The sequence below is a fragment of the Lepidochelys kempii genome, chromosome 18 (assembly GCF_965140285.1).
Source record: "Lepidochelys kempii isolate rLepKem1 chromosome 18, rLepKem1.hap1, whole genome shotgun sequence".
NCBI lineage: Eukaryota > Metazoa > Chordata > Testudines > Cheloniidae > Lepidochelys > Lepidochelys kempii.
In genome coordinates, this window is record NC_136397.1 from 21,420,877 (window position 1) to 21,427,280 (window position 6,404).

Genomic DNA, 6,404 nt, shown 5'->3' on the forward strand with positions numbered 1-6,404 from the left:
CCCTGATGACCCAGAACAGACGAAGCGTCCATCCAGTCCAGCATTGTGGGCCTGATTCTCCATTGCTTGGCCTTGCTAATGGTTTATGCTAGCACTTTGCAATCTCTTCGCTCAGGTGTATATGACTGCACATGGTGCAGGGCAACAGAGAATCAGACCCATCTCTGGCACGGAAGGCGTAACTCTCCATCATGGTGCTGGTGAGGATGTTGTTATTGGAGGAAGGAGATGATGTTCACCCCAGACCTCAGCTGCTGACCCAGCTGGCACTCTGAAGCTAGAAACTGGATAGCCCTCAAAATGAAGTGGAGCAGTTCACTGGACTGAAATTTTGACATGGGTCTGGTGTGGATCTAGTGCCCAGTTCACTTACATGGTTTCAACCACAATCCAGGGAATGGAGCCAAGCTGCTAAGGGAGACTGTGACCATCTCCATGACTGGAGAGATTCAAGGCTGGCACTAGACACCAGTCTGTCAGGGATAGGAATAATTATGGACCAGGGGACACAATCCAAACCAGGTCCAACCCCAGAGCTAAGTCAGTTAGCTACTACAGCGACGGGCATGTTATAGGACCCTAATTAGATCAATTCTCCAACTTCACAGCTTGATTAGTTTCAGAGTAGGTGAGCTGTAGCTCACAAAAGCTTACGCTCAAATAAATTGGTTAGTCTCTAAGGTGCCACAAGTACTCCTTTTCTTTTTACAGCTCGATTACTTACTGCATAATGTTAGGGCTGGGATGGGGAAAGCAGGGAAGGGAGAGGGAGAAGGGAGAGGATGACTGAAAAATTTTGGTGTCCCCAAAATTGGTTGCTTCTGCTATAGTCATCATCTAAAATACCCTGTAAATAAACAATGGCAAAAATCTGTCTCCCTCTAGCAGCAACAGTAGGAAATAACTAACTCCTGGCACCGCTCCTAAGAATGTGGAACTCTCAACAGTCTGCTAAATGTCCCTTAATAAGGGCCATGGCTGTGAGTCAGATCTCACTCTGCCTCTGAGCTCTGAACACTTTAGCTTGTCTCCAAGCAGCTGAAAAGAACGGGTGAAAGATCTGGAATGGCAGAAATAGGAAAGCATCCGCAGTGGGGGTCTGATCCGGAGTCCACTGAAATCAATGGGAGTCTTTCCATTGGCTCCAGCTGGGCATGGCTCATGCTCCGTAAATCCCAGATACAGTGGGATTGCGGAGAAAGGCCCATGGCAGTGTTTATGAGAGTTATTTTCGGCAGGCCCTGGGAGGACGCTGGAACAGTAGGCTGTTCCAACAGGACTGTGGTATCAGTTGCATTATCTCAGAAGTTTATGGAATGCACTGATTGATGTGAGTGAGGCCTTTTGCTCTTTAGCATGAAGAGAGAATTCTCCCTCCTCAGTGCTGCCAGCAAAGCCCAGACAGACAGTTAGGACCGCTGTAAATTAGCAGCACTGCATCTAATATTCCTGGGCCTCAGCAAGCTCCATTCACCCCTGGGTTACACCTCTGAGGTCCTCTAAAGTCAGTGAGGCCTGGCTGATTTACATCAGCGGAGGGACTGGACCTTGTTACATATGTGGTAACAACAGAAAGTCCCACGTGGTGAAAATCTGTCTCATTCAGGAGCCATGAGCAGTGGTCACGGAAAGCATTCTTCCAGGCCTGATTTCCATGGCTGTGAGTATGCACTTACATGCACCGAAATGCAGGGGCAATTTGCATGCTTAGCGAGGTGCACGTTTTCCCTGCACATTTTGGTGCTTATGAAAATCTCTCCCTATGTTTCTGTCTCTGAACCAACGGAAAATAGACCTGAGCTTGGGGATTGGGACTGGGTGAAGGGGGAGCTTGACTCCAGACCTGGTAGCTACCGGCATCCTGTCTGAGTTCAGTGAGCTGTGTGAGGAGTCGGTGACTCTGATGCCTAGGTGTGCCCAGGCCTGAACCTCACACATTATTTTGAGGGAGGGTTTTCTTGCTGTTTTAAACCCATTTGTAATTAGTCTTCACTAAGGACAGACGCACACTCCCCTCCATCCCAGCTGTATAGTCTGAGACTGCTCAAGGCAACCTGCTGCCCCAGGCAACATTTGAGTGTGTTGCCCCCCACCTCTCAGATTTGGCCCAACCACCTGTCTTGTCATGACAGAGGGGCGGCTGGGCCAAGTTTAAGTGAGTGAAACTGACAAAATTCCAGCCCAGATTGACTGGCCTTGGTACCCAGATCACAACAGCTGCAGCACAGTTGGCCCCTGGCTGGCTGTCTTTCCAAAGAGCCCTTGGACAGCACGGGCCTTGAAGGGTGAATTTCCTTCTCCTCCCATCCTCTGGGCTGCCCTGGATGAAGTGCCCTTGCACCAATGCAACCGACACTGTACCTACTCTGTGCATAAGGAAAGGCTATGACTCTCCCAGGCTGTCAGTCAGGCACCCTCACAACTAGCCGAGTCACTTGAAAAGAGGAACACGGAATGCCGGGACCTTGACAGGATCGCTACCAGGCACTGCTGGGGTTGGGGGAGGAAAGTCAGATAGCCCACCTGATTGTAACAGTCCTTGTTCAGCAGTGTTTGTTCTCTAAAGAGGGGCATGTTGATCTCATCTGGAAGGCTGTTTTTCTCCTGCTACATGGGGAGGATCAGGGTTTTTCCTCTTCTGTATTAGAGCAGATTAGTAACATTCTCATACCCTCCCGTGGATTCTAGTGCCAGATTCAGGGGCGGGAGCAATGTAGCTGTGTGTTGCCATCCTCAGTGGCTTGGAGGGAGGATGGTCTTGTGGTTAAGGGACTGGAGATCTGAGCCAGTTTCCAGCTCTGCCACAGACTCCCTGTGTGCCCTTGGGCATGTCACTTGTCTTTCTGAGTCTCAGTTCCCCATGTGTAGAATGGGGATAACAATCACTTCTTTCTCCTGACATTTGTCTGTCTTGTCTATTTAGATTGTAAGCTCTTTTGGGCAGGGACTGTATCTTACTGTGTGTGGACCCACATACCTAGGGGCTTGTGGCAGGAAGCTGACATCTGCTATGCAAATGGTTGATTCCCTGCTCCCAATGTTTTACTTGCCAAAGCAAAATCATTTAAAATCTTGTTTATTAACTAGGCTCCTTAGATTTACACCTTGTTCCAGTGACTGAAATGCAGGAATTTTCTGGGCCATTTGCTCACCTCTGTCTCTCTCCTGTATCAGCCAATTCATTTAGGGCCTGACCTTGACTTCAATAGCAAACCTCAGATAGATTCCAGTGCTGTCAGACTGAGCCCTCTCTGTTTACATGGCAGCCTGCAGCTGATCAGCCTCTCTCCCACACTCCAAATTCTGCAGCCTTATCAAGCAGCAGAGAAATTCAGGGACACCTGTTTCCTGCTGAGGTTTGAAATCACCTGGAGAGTCAGGCAGGAAGATACAAAAGGAAGTCGTCGGATGTCAGAAGCTGCAGAGGGGATGTCTGTGGCTCCAACTATGGTGAGCAGGGACACAGAGGAGGCCAACGTCATATATGCAGAGGGAGAAGGAGGCTGGTATATTTATGCTCCAGTTATCATCATCTCAGTGTTAGGGATTTGGAGTTCTTGTTGCTGATAGGAAGACTGTATCTATAAACTGGGTATTTGGTGCAATTACAAAAAGAACAAAAGGCACATTGGACATAGTATCCAATTTACAAAATACAGCTCTCAGGAAAAGCCACTTAATTTCTCAAAATCAGCAGCACAACTCTGGTACACGTGAGCCTTTCCCTAATCCCAACTGTGCTACAGAGCAGAGCAAAACAGCGCTTGCAAGAGGCACCTCCCCCACTAGGAACTTTACTCTCTCAAAAGGTGTAGAAAAAGGGTATTGGCCAACGGTTGCTCCATGCACAAAGTCTGCTGTGCCCTGTAAAGCTTGAGATGTATCATGCCTCCTTTATGGTTCCTGAGTAGCCGACCCAGTAAAGATAAATACACAGCCTGGAATTCAGTAATAACACATACGTGTCCAGTATGTGATAATGCAAGAGCACTTGAGCTCATGTTGAGCTCCGTCCTCGATCAAAGCGTCAATCCATTAGCTCCAGTGGGGACCCATATCTGAGGCTATACTGGGGGGAAACAAAATGAACCATATTGCACCTGCCCCTTTGTGCAATGCCGGTAGGGGAATACTCCTTCCTGACCCCTGGAGTGATCAGCGGATGTCCTGAAGCGTGAGCTTGGATGCCTTTTTTTTAGCTGCATATGTGCAAATCCAGCTCTGTATAAAATCAACCTAGAGCATCTCCAGCAGCAAGTTCCACAGTTTGAATACATGCTGTGTGAAGAAGTGTTTCCTTTCATTGGCCCTAAATGTACCTGCCATTAATATCACTTTGTGTGTCGCCATCAGGCAGATCTTGGGGGAGAGGTGTACTGGAGGGCTGGAATACTGATCTTGCTCAGCAAATAGTGCTGATCTCAGTGCTTTGCAAGCCAAAATTTCATTTCAGAACGGCTGCTTTGTACGCAGCCGGTAGACCTCTCTTGTGCATGAGGAATAAGGAAAGTCCTTGTGAATGATTCTAAAAGGGGGACCACTACTTGAACCCTGAAGTTTCATTCTTAGTTAAAAGGATGTTTCACAGTCATTCTCTCTATGGCTTTCAAATGCCTTTCTGAATCCAAACTGGAAAGTACTAAGCGTTGATGGAAACCACTATGCAATGGAGAGGGGACACTTCCCAGTGATGCAGGGAATGTGCTGACGCCCTCATTGCCCACTTGGGCTCTTTCACCCCCTGGGACCCTCAGCTTGTGAGCAACAGGAAGGTGGTGTCACCGTTGAGCTGATCGTGTCAGAATGCACCAAGGAGAGCAGGTCTGAGACTCCCTGGGGACCTTTGAAAATCTCTCCGCACCTCAGTTTCCCCATCAGTAAAATGGGGTAATAATAAATTAAATAATAATACTACTTCCTCCTCTCTCTATTTAGATTGTAAGGTCTTCAGGGCAAAGGCTATCTGTGACGATGCACTGTGCGACCCCAGCCTCTGTTCAGGGAGCGCTAGCTACTAAAGATTAATTAGGATCCGACGCCAGGTCAGATTCTGTTGCCCTGTGTTTTTGCATCGGCGTGTTCAGCTAGATTCCCCCGATCATATTTCTTCACTCTTTATCCCCATGAGTTCCTCAGCGCATCCCAAAGCAACTGCATTGCTGGGTTTTCTGCTTGCTTGTTAGTGGCACTTGGCCTCTGTGCAGTCTTGGTCACATGGTCAAAGTAGCCAGACAGAGAGCGAGTCAGACTTACTGGAAAGATTTGAAAAGAACAAAGTATGTGTGGCTCGGCCAAGCAATGAGTAAGAGAGGATGTGAGCCCAGTCGACAGGTATTTAAAAGGTGTAAATGTCAGGGAGGGAGGGAAATCAATTAGGGTGAACCATGGGACTGTAATTAGGGGTAATGGAAGGATAGTAAGCACACAAAAATGCAGACTGAAGAACCAGAAATCTATTCATTTGTGGTCCTGCTAATAGAACTGGGGTACAGCCTTGGGGAGTCTCTGGTAACACAGCCCCAATGAGAGCTGGGTTTGGCAGTCACAGGTCTTCCTGCAGATCCCCGAGGTGTGGGGTGAGCTCTTGGGCAGAGCAAAGGCCACCCTCTGAGGGGATGAGGTGAGCTGATCTCAGCATGGGGATCCTTGTAACGTCTACCTGCTCACCTTGTGTTTGGTCGGAGCAGAGCCATCTTCTGTGTGAGGAGATTTTGGCTAGGCACAGCAACTGCAGTATGCATAGAGGAGACCAAGGGTCCTGCTGCTTTGGGAAGAGCCCAAAGAGGGCCTTTCAAAGCTAAGTTGCTATGCACACCTTTGTGTCTCTGTGTCCATGAAGCCTTCCTGGTGAAGAGGCGATTTTACGATGATCTGTTTATTGAGAGAGCTACGTTACATTAGAGTTAAAGGTGGGGCTAGCAATGCTTACAGCTGGGTGGAACCTGTACCCACTGTATAGGTGCAGCCAGGGGAGATTTTTGGAAGACGTATGATCCTCAGGAGTCCTGGGTTCTACTCCTGGCTCTGCTGGGTGACCTTGGGGCAAGTCACTGTCCTTCTTTGTGCCTCAGTTTCCCCATTCCATAAAATGGGGATAACACTACTGACCTCCTTTTGTACAGAGCTCTAAGTGTATGGAGGAAAACACTATCCAGGAGGTAGGTATTGTTCCGTCCCCTTTATATTCCCAACCTTTTACTGTCCTGCTCGTTTAAACAGTCACTTGCAGCCATCCTGTGATCACCACTGTCCAGAACCAAGCAGCTCCGTGGGAAAGATCTGAAATTGTTCTCTTCAACTTGATCATTACCAGCCACTAACTCCACTTCTTTTCTTCTGGAGGGATGGACGAAGTGGATGGGGCATGGGGTCAGACGGAACTGGGACTTTCTGGTTTTATAGAC

The 6,404-nt window shown here is 48.4% G+C and overlaps 1 protein-coding gene across 4 annotated transcripts in view; it reads left to right on the top strand.

The window, feature by feature from the left end:
• Nucleotides 1-6,404, top strand: part of TP73 (tumor protein p73) — an 87,551-nt gene that overhangs the window by 53,435 nt on the left and 27,712 nt on the right. The gene's annotated exons all lie outside the window — the stretch shown is intronic.